The 19,436-nt window shown below is 38.7% G+C and overlaps 1 long non-coding RNA gene across 1 annotated transcript in view; it reads right to left on the bottom strand.

The window, feature by feature from the left end:
• LOC101698499 (uncharacterized) overlaps nucleotides 1-19,436 on the bottom strand; it is a 74,452-nt gene that overhangs the window by 23,171 nt on the left and 31,845 nt on the right. The window contains exon 2 of the long non-coding RNA XR_206356.3: nucleotides 14,755-15,007. This is a non-coding gene — a long non-coding RNA (uncharacterized LOC101698499). The remainder of the gene's footprint in view (nucleotides 1-14,754; nucleotides 15,008-19,436) is intronic.

Below are 19,436 nucleotides of genomic sequence, written 5' to 3'. Positions count from 1 at the left end.
TGATTTTAACAAATTTGAATTTCACTCACAATTCACACAGTTGTTAATGTTTAAATTTTTATTGATTAATGGAAGTTACAAAAGACTCTCTAAACCACTAATACTTTTGAAATAATTATTCAAATTATAAAATGTATGTTAAACTACTGAGACCTAATTAGATTTCTAGAGCTTACTAGTAAAAGCACAGGTAGTAGAGTTGAGGGATAAGGATTTTAAGAATTTATCCTGGGGCGGCCTTTGTGACATAGTAATAAACCATCTGAAAGATTCGATCCTGCAGAATAACGATCTTCTGAAGTCTGTCCAGCCTTCAAACCCCAAGTAGATTAATAAAAATTATTTTATTCATAAAATGAAAGTCAATATGTGACAGCATAATTTTTTATTATCAGAGATATTTTCTTTACAGCTGTGACTGTTACTGATAGTTATAATATAAATCTATTGTGCAATATTTAACACAATCTAATGGACTGGCTTTATAACAACACAACAGAGCTTTACAGCTGAAGGAATATGTGATCTGGATCTCACTAAATCCCACAGGGCTGTGACACCCAGACTAAAGAGGGGAAGCAACTTTCCCACATCCACTGTGCTCTTTGTGTGACCATTTCACGGCCTCCTGGCATGGCCCATTCCATTTCAGGGTCTATATTCCCTCCCAGCCCTCCTCCAATTCTCGCTTCCCGACCCGTGTGACACACACCGAGCACAGCCTGGACTTCACTGTCATCTGGCTTTGCTGCGTGCTGCGCCCCAGCCTCAGCTGCTACTTTCCTCGCCCTCCACTGTCAGCACCCGCCCTGGGAAGCCTGCTGAACCCTGTCATCCACCCAGGACTCATTAGTAAATGTCCTTGTGCCCAGCATGTCTCACACTTAGGAGCAAAACATGAATCATATTATATTACTGTTATCTCATTTCATAAGTATCTCTCTCCTCTGTTAGATTGAATAGGGACACGATAATTCTATTTTTATTTCTAGACCTTGGTCCGATCTTGAATCATGGTAGACACTTCGTAAAAATGTGTTAGACAAATGAACTAATGCACTAATAGATGGAGAACTACACATATGAATGAAGGAATGTGCAGATGGTTGAATGAACAAACAACCCAACCAACAAGGGAATGAATGGAGGGGTCAGGTTTCTCAGCTTTGGCATCACTGTCCTCTGCATGTAGGATGAGGAGCAGCCCGACCTCACCCACGACGTGCAGTCGCAGTGCCCTCACCACCCACCCAACTGTGCCCACCATAACTGCATCTGGGCCTCACCACACCCTCCAGGACAGACATGGTCCTTGCCAAGAGCCCCAGGAGAGGCAGGGTGACAGGATACAGCAATGTGGGGGAGAGCAGGGATTAGAAATTTGGTCTCTGTTTCAGTTCAGTACTTTTTCCTGATTTAACCTTGCCGAAGTTCAAATTCATTCTTAGTTTTCTCACAAAGTATACTTAAAACCTGAGATCAAAACCAAAGTTAACAAGTATAATTTCTAGAATAGAGTACTTAAAAGCAGCAACAGGAGTAAAGCTGTCCTTTGTACCAATGAATCTGGTTCACTATAGCCATGTAAAGATAGTGTTCATCTGTAGCTGATGTTATTAAATGATGTCTGTCTGACTTGACTCTGCCTAAAATTGTGTTTCTAGAAGCCAAATGGTTTTTTAATTTTTCTCTAAATGCCACTTCATAGCACCATCTTGTGGATCTTAGAGGAATTCATTGATTTCAACGTAAAATGTCTAGTTATTTCTCCAAAAAAGGACCAAAAGAGAACTCAAAAACCATTTTTAAAAAAATATTTTTTTCTTATTGAAATGTTCTACCAAACTCTGAATTAGTGACATAATGAGATTTGACTTCAATTTTGGTATTCAGCCAAAATTTGCTCTCTGGCTTTGGAAAGGCAAATAACCACATGCCTGCGTCACTGAGTCATGTCCACACTGTGTAAGTTACCACCATGTACAGGAAGGGGGCAAGGGCATGCTCACGACAAAGGACACCCTAGTATTGGTGCTGTTTGATATCTGACATTCATTCTGAACGTACAGATGTAACTTAGAATTAAGATTTCCTTATGTACTGCAAGTACTGGAAGAGCAAATGTGGCAAAATTGGGAAAGATTGGGAAAGCTCATAATGCTATATAGAAAACACACAAATCTTTAAACTGTTAAATTGAGAAATAGGAATACTGATGGACAATAATATGAATAATCACTCCTGTCTATGATGTCATGCTTTTAAAATTTGATTACCAATTTTTTATTATAAAAATGCAGCTACAATTACATTTTTCCAGGAAGTTTATGTTGTGATGATATTTAGCACCAACCTTTGAAAAACGTTGTTCTAATACTTAGCCACTGGGCATTTGGCTTAATATGCATTTGATATGCTCCTACACTAAATCTAACAGGAGAATAAAATGGAAAGGAGGTGAGGTCAATTATAATGGATTCAAAATCTCTTCCTTCTTTAAATGTGAATTTTTTTCTTTCTGACTTGAAAGAAAATATTCATCACAAAACACCAGCAGCAGCAAATGCTGAGCACAGTCCAAGAAGCCTGTATGGGATTTCTGATATGGGAAAAGCATCTCTACTGACATATGTAATTACAATTTAATTTTATAGGGAAATGTTTAGTTGATTAAATTCTGTTTGCTTTTGCTGTCCTGACAGGCGGGATGGTCGCCTCTGTGGAAGGAACTCCGCAGAGCTGTTCGGACCCAAAGACTGCGTTCCGCGGCGTCTCCTCTGTCCACCTCTTCACACAGACGCAGAGACTCAGTGGGGCCCGCGGGGTCATCCGGGATCCACGCTCTGGGAAGTGGTGAGAATTCGGGGCTGTGAAAAGGAGAACTTTCCCCAACTTTCGCTCATTGTTCTACCCCCAGAGGTGACTGTCCCACATTATAGACAGTGGACTGCTTGTGGCCTCTCGGTTGGAACGGAAGCCCGCAAGGAGGATCCGGTCAGCGAGACCTAGCCCCATGGCTCCCGCTGTGGCAGCAGGTGGCCCTGCCTGACCCCAGCGCCTCTGCAAGGAGGAACGCGGCTGTGAACCAGACGCTGCCCTGCTGTGTGTGACCACACGTGCGCCCCCGATTGGCCAAATGCTCCGCGGTGGACAGGACTTCAGACCGGAGAGGGAGAAGCCGCATTCCACCGTCTGTCACCAAGCACGGGCGCGTGTCCTTGGGCAACGGCTCCCTCTCTGCTCTGCTTCCCCTCTGTAAAACGAGGGCGCCGGATGAGGTGTCCTCGAATGGACTTTCGGCTGGGTAAAGACTCTGTGAATTGACTGCTTGGGTAGGAGCAGCTCCACTTCCATATCCGCGCGCCAGAAGTGGCACCAGCGGAAGATCTCAGCAGAGCCATCCCTCAGTTCAGAGGTCTAACAAGGCCCTTTCTGACTTTCCTTCCTGGTGGCTCAGGATGGAAATCCTGTCTGTTTTTAAGTATTTCTCAATTCCACTTCTTTTCCACACATGCCCCCACAAAAAGATTTCCTTTTATTTGTAAATATCTCCTTCAAATCTCAGAACTTCTAATTCTGCGGCTCCGAACTCAAGGTTCTCATTCTCTGAAGCTTTCATCTTGTACAGACTGCAGTCACTCATTTTCCAGCAGTCTTGGCCTGAGGAGGGCTCGTCAGGCTCCACAGCGCTGACTGCGCTGGGCACATGCACGGGACGTTGTCTTGTGGGATATTCACAGTGGCGGTTGCTGGTTTGATTCTGCAGGCCATTTTGACCTCTGTTTTCTGACTTTTTATTTTGGGTTTCGTTTGTCAGTTTCCCTTCGCAGGGTATTTTTGGGAGGCTACGACATTGGGAAATATCTTTACTTTTCTAAGCCTATGGTTCAGCCCTCCTGACACAAAAGCTACTCCTTGGAAGATCTGATGTTTCTCTGCACATTTGCTCCAGTTCCTTTGTTTTATTGTATTTATTTTCTCCTAGAAACAAAGAAGAAACTCTGAACTTCTTATATAACATCAGGATGGCCATTTATCAGAGAAATGACCTACCTCTGTCCAATAATTGAGTTCTCTCAGTGATTCAGCATCTTTTGGTTTTATTTCTGCAGCTGTCATTTCAGTACCTGATACATGTAATTCAAGGTAAACTGGAACTGTTGAGACTACATTAGGGATTCCCTTATGCTATATTGGTCAAACATGTCTCTGAAGTGAAGGTCATATGCAATCATCAGTGGAATTAAAGGGGATTGAGTGTGAGATTAAAATTCACACACTCTATCTACAAATAATGAGATCAGTATAAAGACTGGGCCCTGCTGCAGCAAGGAGGAATGGGAACCTCTTGGCCTGCCCTTGAAACTTGATGTAAACATTGTAAAACAGGAATCCAGACGTGTCTCACGTTGAATAGCAGCCAACAGTCATGGCATAGGTGATTATTCAGTTAATATCAACATCAATCATGATTTTAAATTTATACTATGAACATAATAAACAGTGTTGGGAGCAACCAAAATAATTAACATATTGAAATTAAGTATGAAGTTATACCATCAAATATTCCAGTAAAAATACTCAGCCAGGGCCAGGGATTTAGCTCAGTGGTTCCGACGCTTGCCTCACAAGCACAAGGACCGGAGTTCAATCCCCGGTACCAAAAAAAAAAAAATACTCAGCCAAAATAATTTTAGGAACTGGATTTTGTACCACTACTATTTATTTATTAATTCCATAGTATGGAGCCATATATTTTAGAAGTTTATGCCATTAACTGATGACAACTTTGTTTCTATTTAATACGTAATGAGTTTTCATATCATTGTTTTTCTCTTAAAGTTGTACACATTCATGTTTTTTATCTAATATACAAATTAAGCACATTTAAATTACTAATCTACTCTCAAATTTTAATTGAGAAATGTTTAAAAAGCAGGAATTAGACATATTGTGCCAAAAATACTGAAAAATATAATCTTTTTAAATATGTCCACCATCTCTCTCCTCTTTCCTTTTAATTCAAGCTAGTTAGTTTCCTTTGAAGAAGTCTTTTGCCAATGTTTCTGCAAACTATTTTTGTTGAAAATTTCAGGGTGGAATAGTTTTTTTAGATGAAGGAAGCTGTATTTGCAATTACAGCTTATAAAGTAAAGAAAACCATAAATTCCCTTTGGCATCAATTTGACTCAAGGTCAAAATTAGATTTCCTCTTCCTATAACATTTAAATCAGAAAGTCCTCTTTCCGTAAGTAGATAGATTGGGTGGTGTCAGCTGGAAACTGCAAAATGTACTGCATAAAAACTAGACTTAAAGTATAATTTTAAATGAACAGTTCACTCAATCTTGACCTTGTCTGTTACAGCACAATTTTTTGGTCTAGTATTGATGTCATCTTACATTTTAATTCAATAAAAATGTTGGTTTTGCATTTTTTGGATTAACATTGTTAAAATTTGAAATCATTTATTTTCACATCAAGCTGTGTGATGGTTGTGATGATAATAATTGCAAAGGAAGGTACTGGGGTTATAATACAACAAGATTAATTATTAGTGCTATGAGAAATGAAAAACGTCCTTGTAGAGGGACAATTCCTGGCATCTAGAAATATAAAGTTGTCTTTAGTTGTTCTTTCAGTACTGGGGACTGAACACAGAGCCTCCCAAATGCTCTATAACTAAGCTACTTCCCCAGCCCTTAATTTTGAGATAAGGTCTCACTAAATTGCCCAGGCTGGCCTTGAACTTTCAGCCCTGCTGAGTAGCTGGGGTTATCAGCATGCACCACTACATCCAGCCTAAAAGCTTTCATTCCAGACATTCACAGATCAACTTAAGGTTGTCCACTGAGTGGGAAGGTATGGGGATTGGACTGGAAAAATCACTTCTTTTACTCTGCTCCACTCTTATTTGAATGTATCTCTTCACTCGTGATGGGGCCTCAACATAAACTGACAATTCTAACTCATTTCACATTATGTACTTAATATACATAGACTAAGGTTTAGGTCTGAAGTCACAAATCACTGAGCTGATAAAGTCCTCTGAAGAGGCAGAGAAATATGTGCATTCCATGGAATTAGACTTTCAGATAAATGAAAAACTCATGATAGTTTTTCAGCCAGAATCTAAGACTAAATGGACTCATCATCCATGAGAAGTGAGTAAAACACTATAAACTGACAATCCTCCCACCAGTGAGAAGGCTGCACATGTCTTTATTTTATTTATTTATTTATTTATTTTTTTTGGTACTGGGGATTGAACTCGGGTCCTTGAGCTTATGCAGCAGGCGGCAAAACCACTGAGCTAAATCCCCGGCCCCTCTTTTTGGCAGTAGTTGGCATGGGGTAGGATACTGAGCTACATACTCCAATTTTCTGGGTCCTCATCTCAATAACTCTCCTAAACTTCTCAGCCCTCGTTCAAGTGAGCAAAAGTCCTACTGAGGACCATTAGGTTGTGGAAAGAGAGGATGGGTAATTCCTTAGAGTTTCTTGAAACTTAGCGTCAGGGACACTGTGCCAAATTTTCATCACAGTCAGAAAAGAGCTAAAGGAAATTTTTTGTCATGTAGATCAACTTCTTATTTTTTAATTTCCTTTGTATATTACAGGAGAGGCTTTCTAAGATTATAGCTGCATGTTCAACAGTATACATAAATGTTTGCTTTTTAGGCTCTGTAGGGCAGGGGTGTGTGTTTTAGCCTTTTTATTGTAGAAAATTTCAAGCACAAAAGCAAAGGGAGTAGTACAGCAAGTCCTATATGTCAAACTTCAACAATTACTAATACGCAGCCAATTTTATTTTATCTGTGCTCTACTTTTCCTTTCCCTTCCACTCTGCTCTCCAAAGTATGAATTGCTAGAGAACCCAACTATTTTGCATACTTATTTCATCTATACATCTAAAAGTTTTCTGAAGTGATAGATCACTGCTCTGTCCGTGACTTACGTCTATTTTGGGAAAGTTCAGGTCAATCTCGTGGTCGCCATCAGAGAGCCACTTCACAGCCCTGGCTCCGTCTCGCAAATACCCTGTGAGTGTACTCCCTACACCACTCACCGACTGGCGGTGTCACCTTCTGTTCCCCATGACTAGTGATGCTCACTGGGCAACTTGTGAAGTGTAAAGGGTGTCCAAGGGAATTACCATTAATTTGTTTACTCGTCCCTCCTTCCTGTGTTGTTCTAGACATGAAAATGGAGTGCTGAGCAAAGGAGACTGCCAGCCTGCACCCTTACTTGCTAGAGATGTGATGGCGGGACTTCCTCCTTGTGTGGGAACGCCCCTTGCTTCCGCCTATTTTCCCTCTGGAAACTATGCCCTCACAAAAAGCCCATCCTAGTGAACTAAATAAACTGGTAACGTGGTAATTTGGTTCTTTTAAAAGCCCACACTTACATGAAATAAACAAGCTTTATATGTGTCTGTTGCCACCCCCGCCCCACTCTGGCCGGTGCGTTACTTCACTGGGACCAGGTGACGTGGGCGGCCATGTTGACATCTGAAGATGAACTCTGTTCATAGGGAAAAAAACTCTTTGGAAAAAATGCATGGCTTTGAGAGTGAAATTTCTAAATTAGATGACAACGCTAAGAAAATATGTATACATCTCTAGATAAAAGTACTGTATAATTTAGTAATTCTCATGTATTATCTTTAAATGAATAATAATTATGTGAAATTAGCTCCCTGATAGGTCAGTCTCTAATTTAAAAACTGATGTTTAGAGCTATAAGAGATATCTTTTTCTTGTAACATTGAGTGCTATCTATTTCAAATTCCTTTAAAAGCTATCTGTAGCACTTTGGATTTTTCATGTTTCTAAATGGACTTTCTTGACTTGATAAAAACAAACTCAATATTTAAGTCGCATAATATATACCTGCAATGAGAAAATGTAAAACAATAAAAGGTTTTATGTAAACTATAAAGGTTTCTTTTGTACTTTAAGTTCAGCTGATTTTTGCTGTTTATTTTTATTTTCCCATCAAAAATTAAATTATAAAATTCTAGAATATAACATATTTTTATCATTTCTTCTTTGGCGATTGAGACTATAAATAGTTTCTAATTTTAAAGGTTCAGGAGATTTAATAGCTGGATGAATTATATTTTAAAATTCCCATTAATTTATTTTCAAATGAGGGAAACCCACAACTCTGAGAAACTGATTATTACAGGGAAAAAAGGCCTTGATTTGTAATTGTACCCAAATATGAAAGCCTACATTTTGTAAGCATAAAAATTACATTCTCTTCAAAAGATTTGCAAATTCTCATAGGCACATAACTTAGAGAATGAGAAGATTGTAATTTGAAAAATTACAGATTTCATTGTTTTTTGATGTGTGAAACCTATAAACAAATATCAGGAGATTGTATTGCAAAACTGAAAATCCCTTGTTTAGTTTTGTAAAGGACAGTGCCCTATGTGGCTTACAACCCTGACTTAAAAGAAAAATGCAGAATAATGCAAAAGTCATGCTAGTCACTGCATCTAATTACAAAGAAGAATAACTCAGTAAAAATTTTAAGTATTCTTGGGCAGGCGTGTGGTCTGGTGGTCAGAGCATGGGATTTCAAGTCAGTAGTCTAAATTCTATTTTAAACACCACTTTTAAATGTCTCCATGACTTTGGGCATGACATTAACTTTATTTTTAAGAAAGAATTTGAGGTCTGTTCTTGATAATTACAAAGCAGTTTTGAGGTCTTCTAATATAGGCATTAATCTAATACTGTAAAAATTGGAGGGGCAGGTGCTTTCTTGATTTCTGGGTGGCAAAACTTGACAAAAACCATTCAGAACTTTTTAAAAAGACATTTATTTGCCAGTACACAGTGTCACTGCAAACCCTGGGTTGTCCCAGAGTCAGCCAGACATGCTCAGTGATCTCTGAAGGAAGACCCCCTTCCCCGCCCTGGCTTCCCAAAAAGCCACTCCTTTGCCTGAGCATGCTGCTTGAGTCCACGCTGCTCTTCTTATAGGAATTGTTGTTGTCACTGGAAGGAACTTGCACACCACATTGATGTGCTTGTTTTGTAATTTGTCTCTGCGTAGTGTCTTCCAAGTGTAATAAATACAGACAAATTACCATGTAAGTTTTTTTTTTAACTATTGCTAGATTTTGAGGGATGGATGTAGGTAAGTGATTCTAATTCCAACACTTCTATAAATCAGTTACCATGGTAGTTTTCACCGGGAATAATTAACATGTTAATTCAAAGAATGTGACCTGACTTAGAGTACTGCCTGCTTACTTTCTCTCTCTCCTCTCCCTCCCTCCCTTCCTTCCTTTCTTCCTCCCTTCTTTCCTTCACTCCCTTTCTCCTCATTTGCTTGTTTGCCTTCAACAGAGTCAAATACTCCATGGATTTTGCTGAGTATAGTGCTCTCGTTTGCTTTTTGAGTCCTCATTTAGCTGAAGTACACTTTATTGTTAGGAGAATCCACCCGGTCTAACTTACTAAAATATGCCAGACACAAATCAGAAACAAAGAGCAAATGCAGGGATAGGGTGGGATATGAATGCAGGGTGCAGTAGGGTTGTAAGTTTGGCCCAGGCCTCAAGCTCAACAAGAACCCTCAGTGCCTGTTCTATTGCATACATTCCAGGCAGAAAGTGATCCCTTAAAACAGCAATTTATTAAGAAAATGCTGCAAAAAAGGAAATGGAGACCATTATAAGGCAAAGTAAAACAGCTTAAGGACAGACCTTGTTTTATGTTTTCCTGATTAGAAATGCAGTGTAAGAATGCCTTGCAAAAGTACTTACAAGGCTATTAAATGGTGCAAATCTCAGGTGAGAAATCACTGAGTTAAAGGATGGAATTCCAACAGGGTCAGTTTGGTATTCCGGCTTCACATAGGAGGAAAGTTATAAGTGGGGTTTTCACTAAATGTGTCCTCTAGGGAAGATCCAGGAGTAGAGCCCTGGTGCAGTTGTTTGCAGTGGTTCTAATAACTTCAGAGACTGCCTTTGCCTTCCTAGGGGAACTCAGGCTAAATTTTAAAAAGGCAGGAAATCCAACTTACTAAATTCATGAAGTTAAAGATTTATTTATATTTTGAAAACCGGACCATTCAGTAAAATATAGGTGTTATCTGTTCTAAATCAGAAATTCAGTGCTATATTTAGTTCACTATGCTCAGTTCTCAATTTCTTGCTTGGGTGTATTCATTCAAAGAGGAAAGTTCCTTGAAACTTGTTCTTTTGTTCTTAGTTATGAAACACTCTTTCTCTTTCTTTTCTTTTTTGGGGGGATTCTTTGTGTCCTCAATGGGTTCCCAAATCCAACCTTCTTTCACTTCCTCACTGCAACAGAAGTAGATTAAAACAAACACAGCTCTTGTCTCTGTGAGATGAGAAAGGGGAAACACTGCAAACATGGGAATAAACTCTACCCTAATGGAACTACGTAGAGTGGGTCAACTTTTAGAATACAGAGAGCAGGATGTTCACCTGCATCTATTTCTTCTAAGTACCTATTATAATGATAAACTTAAGTCATGACTGCTTCAGTTGGCACTTGAACTTTCTCTGAGTTCATATTTCCTCTCATTAGCCCCAGTATAACCGCATAAATTTTGCATTCCAATCCTAAATCTGCTAGAGTACTTTATCCAGCTATGGGACATTTGACTTGAAGCAATAAGGTCAGAAACCTGGCTGGAACTTTGGGGAAAGAAAGAGTTCTTTTGTTTTTTCACTGTATTATTAGTCCTGTAAAACTCAATTTTATCATGTCTTTTTTATCTTCAGTATTTTAAGTTGAAACAATTAATGTTTTAATTCCAAATTTGAACAATTATTATGTTAGATTGCTAACCACAAAATAGACTTTTAAAATACATTTTCTTTGGTGATTGAGGCTTTTAAAATGACACCAAACATAGCTTCCTGAACTCTTGGAATCACTCGTACTTATCATTAGAATTTTATAATGGAAGTAATTACTGTTTAGGGTTAATTTCAACTATGACAGACAGAAAACGTCATATTACAGGGCTTAAATAGGACATAGGGTTTTATTTGTTTCTGTGTTTTGTTTTGGGGTGTTTTTTTCTTTTTTTGTCACGTAACTTCCAGAAAGCAGCTCAGGGCTCATGTTACATGTTCGAAGTCAGGCTCTTCTTATCTGCCTCATTATTAAATTTCCAACTCATGATTCAAAGCTCTATATCCAGCAGCTGTATTAACAGTCTAGGTAACAGGAGGAAGAAGGCTTCCCCCAACTGGAGCACTTCACCTTGACTTGTACAACCAGCATGTGATCATGACTCTATGACATTAGCATATTCATAATTCTACTTGATTTATCATTATGTTTGATTATGTGTTTCCTACTGTTAAAAGATATTTTTCAGGAAAAGATAAAATAATAGTTCACATAGATATGTAAAAATTACCACATGTTAAAGATATTATTTTGCTCTTTTTTTAATGGTGGCAAAGTTTATTTGAAAAAGTAAAATTGAAGAGAGGGCGAAACTGGCTCTGTAGAGTGAGCTTGGGCTGAGGAAAAGAGGAAAAAGAAAGATAAAAGTACACCCTGGAGGACACAGGGCAGGCTGTCATGCAGAAAGCCACAGTAGCCTTTACTCTTACGTTACATAATCAGGCAGATATTATAACCAGTTCAAAGGAATCAAATGTCACAAATTCATAAGGAATAAATAATGTTGAGATGAATTTAAATTATGCAAAATTGTTTTTAGTGGGCAAATTAAATCAATACAAGCCAGGACGGAATGTACATACCTATCAGTTATTAACAATTAGAAAGGATGTCAAAATAGCTCAAAGACAACGAACAGAGCTAAAATCTGAAAACTCAGAAGGGTGCATCTTAAGGATACATAGTTTTCCCCTGAAACACATCTTTTCTATAATCTTCCCCTTTTTGATGAAAATAATCTAGGGAAATATCTTTAATCACAAAATAAGTGTGATCTCATTATATTTGGTCTGATTATTTACATAGGTGGATAAGACTTAATGTTTCTACAGGAGCTTTCTTAAATCTGTTGTGCTGAAAGTTTTCACAAGGAACCTCAGATTAAAGTCATGAGGCTAGGAAACTATGCAAGAAAGAAATTATTAGCAAAATTTTCTCTCACTATCTATTAATTTGCATGAATTTCTTTATTCTCAAGGTTCCCACTATCTTAAGATTCTTGGCCCTGCCAAAAAATGACCTTCCGCCCATATCTGTAAGGCTAGGAATCCCATAAGCCAGGTACCAAGCCAGTTTTCTCAAGAGGATTTTCTGGGCACTGACACCATAAAATCAACTTCATTCCTCCAAGCATCTGCTTATTTATGATTAAATGAGCATTATTCTCAGACATGGCCCCCTAGGCAAAGCTTTGGTCACATTATATTGTTCCCAATCATGTCCAATGAAAAAGAAAGACACATTCGTATTAAATGTTTCCTGAAATGAGATCCTACTGTTTATCTGGACTGGTCTACTTTCAGAAATAGACTAGTTCAATGAGATAGAGGACAATACATTCTTTTCTACTTATTTATCTTACATTTATTTCACCCTCTAAAGATAGCTTACCCCACAATTTTTAATCCAAAACTCTCTGCATAGCTACCAACTCAGCCTTTAACATACGAAATTTCTTGAAGTTTCAAATTAAAAAATGACCCAAAATATGCTGCTCTGGCATGTGATTATTTTGAGCTGAAGGCAACTGAAGAAAAGCAGCCACAGATGGGCTCCCTCCTTCCCCTCTCTACCTGGGGCAGAGCATAAACTCACCTCGAGCAGGTGTCTTCCACAGGAAGTGGATAACAACCTTACCACCGGGGATGACATGAGAAAAAGTCTCTACAAATGCATCCTACCAAGCAGTTTCCCCAAATATTAGCTTTCCTGGGATTTGCTCCTCAGAGCTCAAAGTTTCCTTTGCCTCGACACTTCTCTACAGATGTGTTGTTCTTTACTAAGATGCTCCAGGAGCCGAAAGTTCTAACTATTCCCTTTGAGTTACTCATCTCTCGGTCCTCTCCTGCATCTGCACAATGCATGCTTTTTCTCTTCTTAATCTATCTTTATGGTTCAAGTTAGAGGACTCCACCCAACAAACTCAAGATGGGTAGAGGAGAAAGTTTCTTCCTTTCCTGCCCTATACTGCCATGAAAACAATATTCCAAATTTTAGAGGGATCAACCAGGGAGAACATCACTTATAAAAGTTTAATTTCAATTTGCAAAAGTAGAGTCTACTAAATTTTCATAAATAACTTAGGAAAGAGTGAGGCTTCTTTATCTATTTGGAAAACAGAATGTTAAAATGTCAACACATTGCAGACAAAAACTATAATCCTCCCCCATGCGTTCACTTTGTGTGTGTAATTAACTCCTGTTCCACTGGTCTTGGGTTAGCAGTCTCCCAAAGCCAATAGCTCCTTGACCAGCACTCTGGAAATCGGGACACAGGCCTTGACATGACCAAAGTTGTTAACACGGTCCGAAGGATTGGCTATCACAGGACCCCTGGGCAGTCCCTGCCAAGACAAGCACCCCCCAGCCTGAAACTAATGATGAGAGCGCTCGTTGAGGAAAACAAGGCAGAGGAAAACAAGCAAAAAATTTACAGATGGCAAAAGACTTAAACTGCTGATAGCTTTCAAAACCCAAAGATCAGATGATAGCTCATTATAAGAATAAGGCAATGAACAAAATTTGCTTCTGTAGCATGAAAAACAAGATAAAGTAGATCCAAAAAGATTTAGACAACAAAATTGTAAACATAATGGCTTGATAAAAGACAATGAACTTTACATTTAACTTGTAAAAATGGATGAGCATAATTTTTACAGAGAAAAAAAAACCTTGACATATAAGAAGAGTCCCGAGACATAATATACCATGACTATATCACGGATATAGGAAGAATATACCAAGAATATGCAAGAATATCAAATAAAGAGATTCGGTAAATATGAAGTAGATTCTAAATATCTGTGTATTAATAAAAATCTATAGGAAAGTGATGTGAATCTCCAGTTGAAAACTACTGACACAGAAGATGCTAGCTTTAAAGATGCAAATAGGTTAAAATTATTTATACAATTGAAATTATGATAGGTAGTCCATATGCCCAACACCAAGCAAACTAGCACCTGGATTCCAACAGCTATAAATGTGTCCCAGGGCTGGGCTGAAGTGCAGGGGCGAGTGCTCGCCTAGGATGTGCCAGGCCCTGGGCTCTGCATGGGTAGAGGGCGTGGACGAACCTCTGGGGACTCCCGGGAAGCCCTGTAGGGATCTCTCTGTCGGTACCGGTCCCGTTTTACTCATGCAGATTTCGCGTCTCCTCCGCTTCCCGCAGCTCCACCGCTGCATACCAGACAAGCCCAGTTATTTCGAGCACCTCTCTTTATAAGGTGAAAGAACAAATGGTGCAAAAGAAACTATGCTGAAGTTTTATTTTGTTACATTTTATATTTAGGATTCAATTTTGGGAATGTCAAAAAACCTTTTAAATGCCAGGAGATGTTAGCATTTAAGATACGAATCTGATGGTCAGTGCCTGAGAAATAACACTTGTCCACTGGTTTTTAAAGTGACAGCAAATGTCGGGAGTAAGAGGATAAGCCAGGCTGGTAGAAAGTATTTTCAAAAGACATTTGATAAAGAATTGGTACCCAAAGTGTACAAAGAACCCTTGAAATTCAACACTAGGAAAACAAGCAACTTGACCTTAAAATGGTGAAAAGGACAACTCACCGGAGACTTTCAGCTTGCGCACAAGCGCGAGAAGACGCTTGAGCGCAGGCCAGGGAAAGCAAATCAAAACAACGAAGCGAGGCCTGGCCTGCTGTCGAGGCCACACTGGGCAGCGAAGGGCGGCCGGAAGCCCTGGGTCCTGGCCTAACGGTCGGTCGCAGCCGGCAGGGCGCAGCGCCCAGTCTGACGGGACAGCGGGCGGGCGCTCCAGTGTACAGGAGTCTCCTTACTTCCTCCTCGAATTTGCTGTGAACTTGAAATTTAAAAATAAAGCCTTTTTAAAAGAGTAAAACATTTAAAAGATAAACAGACTATAATATGATTATAAAGAATCTTAAATCTTTCCTATGGGAGAAACGTTTATTTTCTTAAATAATTTAAGACAATAAGCTGGAAAGAGCCAAGGAGACCAAAAACCCACTGCTTTAGGTCAAAGCTAGTCCTTTCCTTGGCGAAGAGAAGCAGGAAGTTTCATTTCTTTAAAACGCTTGCTTCTAGTAGAGTCTCATCAGCCCAAGATTATCTCTGAGATGACGTATTATAAAATATAATTACTGAACTGCTGAAATAAAATTTAGTCAGAATATTTTAATCAATGTGGTTAAATATAAACTTACATGTTTCATAACCTTTAACATTTAGAAGTTAGCTAGCTGGGCATAGTGGTTTTATGCCAATAATCCCTGCTACTTGTGAGACAGGAGGATCACAAGTTTAAAGCCAGCCTGGGCAACTTAGGGAAACACTGTCTCAAAATAAAAAATAAAAAGGCCCCGAGAAGTATCCAGCGTCCTTGTGTTTAATCCCCAAAGACAAAATAAATAAGAAAAAAGTAATGCCAACTTATTTACTCAGTAAACTTGTATAAGAAAGAAGACATCTAAGTTGAATAAAAAGCCATAATTACAGTATTAATATTGATAAACCATAGAAGATATAGTTGGTTTTTATTAAACCAAAAATACTAGTCTTGCAAAAAATTTACCTTAAATTTTACAAACTTGTACTCTCAAAATATTTTCTAGTTAGTCCCTGTAAGAATTCTTTTTAAATGTAACATATTAAAATATTAGAAGTTCAATTTCATTATTTTCTGGGATTTTAAGAATATTTTGTTTATGTGAGACCTTATCCACAGGCCAAGCTGAAGAGAGCGCTTCACAGAGCCCTTCTAATACGCTTTATTAATACAGTGCAGAGGTAGAAAGCCCACAGCAAGGCCTTTCTCATCATGCAGACAGATACCAAAAGTTGACGGGTTCAATTCCAAACTTTCAGTCATGGTCAGAATACCAGTCATAAAACTCCAGTCTGCATCAAAATGCTGTCTTCTGTCTCGGGAAGACAGTGCAAATTATCTATTTGAGTTTAAATACACAACTAAACAGAAAAGACTGGCAAACCGGACATTTTGTCATCTCTGGCTCAAGAGACAGGATTTCTATAAACTTCTGTTTACAGAGATCACCAAATCTGACTATGAAGCCAAACTCCCCATGAGGAGCAAGCAGACCACAGCCATGGAGTATGGGGTCCCCCGCGGACTCCCCTCGGCTCTGACAGGCAGGTGCTTTGGCGCAGGAGCCTCCAGGGCTGGGCGAGTCCCTCCATCCAAGCTGTAAGAAGACAGAATTCAGCAAAAGGGAAAAAGTGACTCTCTACAGATACAAAAATGGACATACAGCAAAGATTCTGTCTACTCAGACTGGATGAAGGAACGTGCTATGATGAGTTCAAAAGAAAAGTCAAACATTATACATGTAAAAGGAGAACAATGAATTCCAAATGGATACAAAATAAATTTGCTTTTTCCCCTTGGACGGGGGAATGGGGAGGTCAACTAAATAGACAGGACAAAATTACTACTTAGCCATCTGCAAAGAACAAAGAGAAGAAAAATATACCTACACCTAAAAAACAACCCCAAAGAATACGCTAGAGACAATACAGTTTTCCAACAAAACATAAATTTTTGCCTATAGTACTATGATATATTTTATTGTTAGGAGCATATATTTTGTTTACATGTGCCAAAATATCTAAATAAATTTTCCTCCAATCACTTTTTTAAAGCGTATCCAGAAAAAAAAATCAGTATTTATCATTTGACTTCAAAGATTTTATTCTTTCAGGGCTGGAGATTGAATTCAGTGATGCTCTACCACTGAGCTATATTCCCAGTCCATTTTTTTTTTTTATTTTGAGACAGTTATCCAAGCTGGCCTCAAACTTGTGATCCTCCTGCTTCAGCCTTCTGAATAATGGATTACAGGTGTGTGCCACCATGTTAAAACAGAATTTTTATAGAAAATACCACATAAATACAGTTCAAATGTGGAAAGGCTGAAGTATGAGGAGTACTATTCCACACCACTAAGCTATGCCCCCATTCTCTTCTCTACTTAGATCATTTGGCAAACAAAGAAATGTCAGTAGGAAGCTGGGTGTGGTGATTTATGCCTGTAATCCTAGCACTCTGGGAGACTGAGGCAAGAGGATTCCAAATTCCAGCCCAGACTGGGCAATTTAGCAAGACACTGTCTCAAAATTGGAAAACAAAATATTTTTTTAACGACTGGGGAGTTATCTCAGTGCAGAGGCCTGGATTCAATCCCTAGTTCCAAGAAAGAAAAAAAAATACTGAAAGAGCATAAGTGTTGTACAGAAAGAATAGACCAATTCCAAAGGGGTAGGGGTAGTGGGAGGGGCAGGGGAAAGGAAAGAAGGGAAAGGAAAAATGATGAGAAATGGAAAAAATGGAAATAAAGTCTTTGTAAATAGGGAAGGGTGGAGGGGATGAAGGGAGGGCTAGGAATGGGGAAAAAATAAGAACCAAGATGCATTATGTAAAGGTACAATTCCCAATGAGAAATGTAATTGTGTTGTATACCTACAATGTACCAATAAAAGAATTTAATATAAAAAAAAAGAATAGACCAATATATACCAATACCAAACCTGAGTGGAATACATTTTTAGAATATTTTCTAATATATTTACAGAAAAAAATCTATAAATTGTATATATATATAGCATATCCAAAGTATGAAAATATTTAATAAACTTCACAATCAAACAGCACAAGACAAACATCTCATAAGAACTACTCAGGTAGCTCTTCCAGGAAATGTGATTCCATCTGACAGCATTGTTGTGACATTACCATTATCTTTCTTTAATCCAGGAGACACAAAATGTTAGTGTATATGATTAACTGCAATACTATATAAACCACCAGCCAGGCATGGTGGCACACGGCTATGATTCTAGCACTCAGAGATCTGAATCAGGAAGATCACCCTGAGTTCATGGCCAGCCTGAACTACATAGGGAGTCCCTGTCTCAAAAAAACCCTAAAAAACTACATAGAAATTAACTTATAGAAAGACCGGTAAGGAATATATTAAATAACAATTCATAAGCATCTTTAAATAAAATGCTTTAGTAAAATGTACCTTTAAAATTTTGTCAGATACACTTGTATGAATCAGTTTATCTCTTTTCTAGTTTGCAGTGCACTGTGAGATTAATGTAACCCCATCTTACAGTAACATTCATAGCCAATCACGGTTCACACTAACACTTAGTCCATGTGCCCTGCCGGGGTTCTTAGGATCCAGGCTGAGAGATCCGACTCGAACTCTTTCCAACCACATCTTCTGTCACTAGCCGTGTGACCTTGGAACAGTCCTGGCTCAGACCTCAATTTCTCTGCTATAAATGGATAATAATGCCTCTCGCAATGATTTTTTATTCATTAAGTTATTGGTATGTTTTATGTATACAGTATGATGATGCTCATCATTGGGAATTTGTACCTGTGAATGATGTATCCTGGTTCTTATTTTTCCCCATTCCTCTGCCCTCCCTTCACCGCCTCCACCCCTCCCTATTTACAAAGACTTTGTTTTGTTTCCTTTGTTTCCTTTTCTCATGTTTTTTCCTTTCCCAATGATTTTTATAGAATTTAAGCAAGTGTATGTAAGAGTAGAATGGAGCACAATAGCAGACAGCATGTGGACATAGAGGATCAGTTACTTCACAACAGCTGGACAAGTGGCTTCCTTTCCTTTGTTTTAAAACTATGTTGGTTTAAGGGTAACCTTCGGAATTATTTTAAAAGGAGATTCCTAGGCTCTCTCCTGACTCTAACTGCATTTGCGGTGGACTCCTGGTGTGGCTGGGCCCTGGTGCTCCTCTGAGAAGTGCTGGTCCTGGTGCGGAGCCGGACTGTGGAGGACAGGGCAGGAGCTCTCTGTTGCCGCCTGCCTTTCCAACCGCTCTAACATGTGGCTTACAGAAAGGTGCTTTCCTTTCATACCTCCTTGACCACATGCAAAATCTGGGTAGTAATTCATTCTACCCTAGCATAGAATACTAAATGAGAACTGAGATCAAATCTATTGCTTTTGTCCCAAGTGAAGCTTTTGTAAGTGATGAGAAAAAAAAAAAAAAAAAACAGAGTCAAAGTTTATAAAATTATGCTTGGCATGAGATAGGCTATGGACCAACAAACCAAATAGTGCCAGAGACATCATCAGCTGAGCAGGAGGGAAGGTATGAAATAATCACCTCCAAGTGGGAAATGGCACTAGTAATTTTAAATAATATTAAATAAAATAATATTTCCAAATAGTACTGATTGTTTCAACTGAGTTTTACAATTATGTATGCAATGTGAA

This window comes from Heterocephalus glaber, unplaced genomic scaffold, assembly GCF_053883595.1.
Source record: "Heterocephalus glaber isolate CG9 unplaced genomic scaffold, H.glaber_assembly_v1.0 deba00001743, whole genome shotgun sequence".
Taxonomy (NCBI): Eukaryota; Metazoa; Chordata; class Mammalia; order Rodentia; family Bathyergidae; genus Heterocephalus; species Heterocephalus glaber.
The sequence above is the reverse complement of the archived record's forward strand: the minus strand, read 5'-3'. Positions and strand labels throughout refer to the sequence as shown.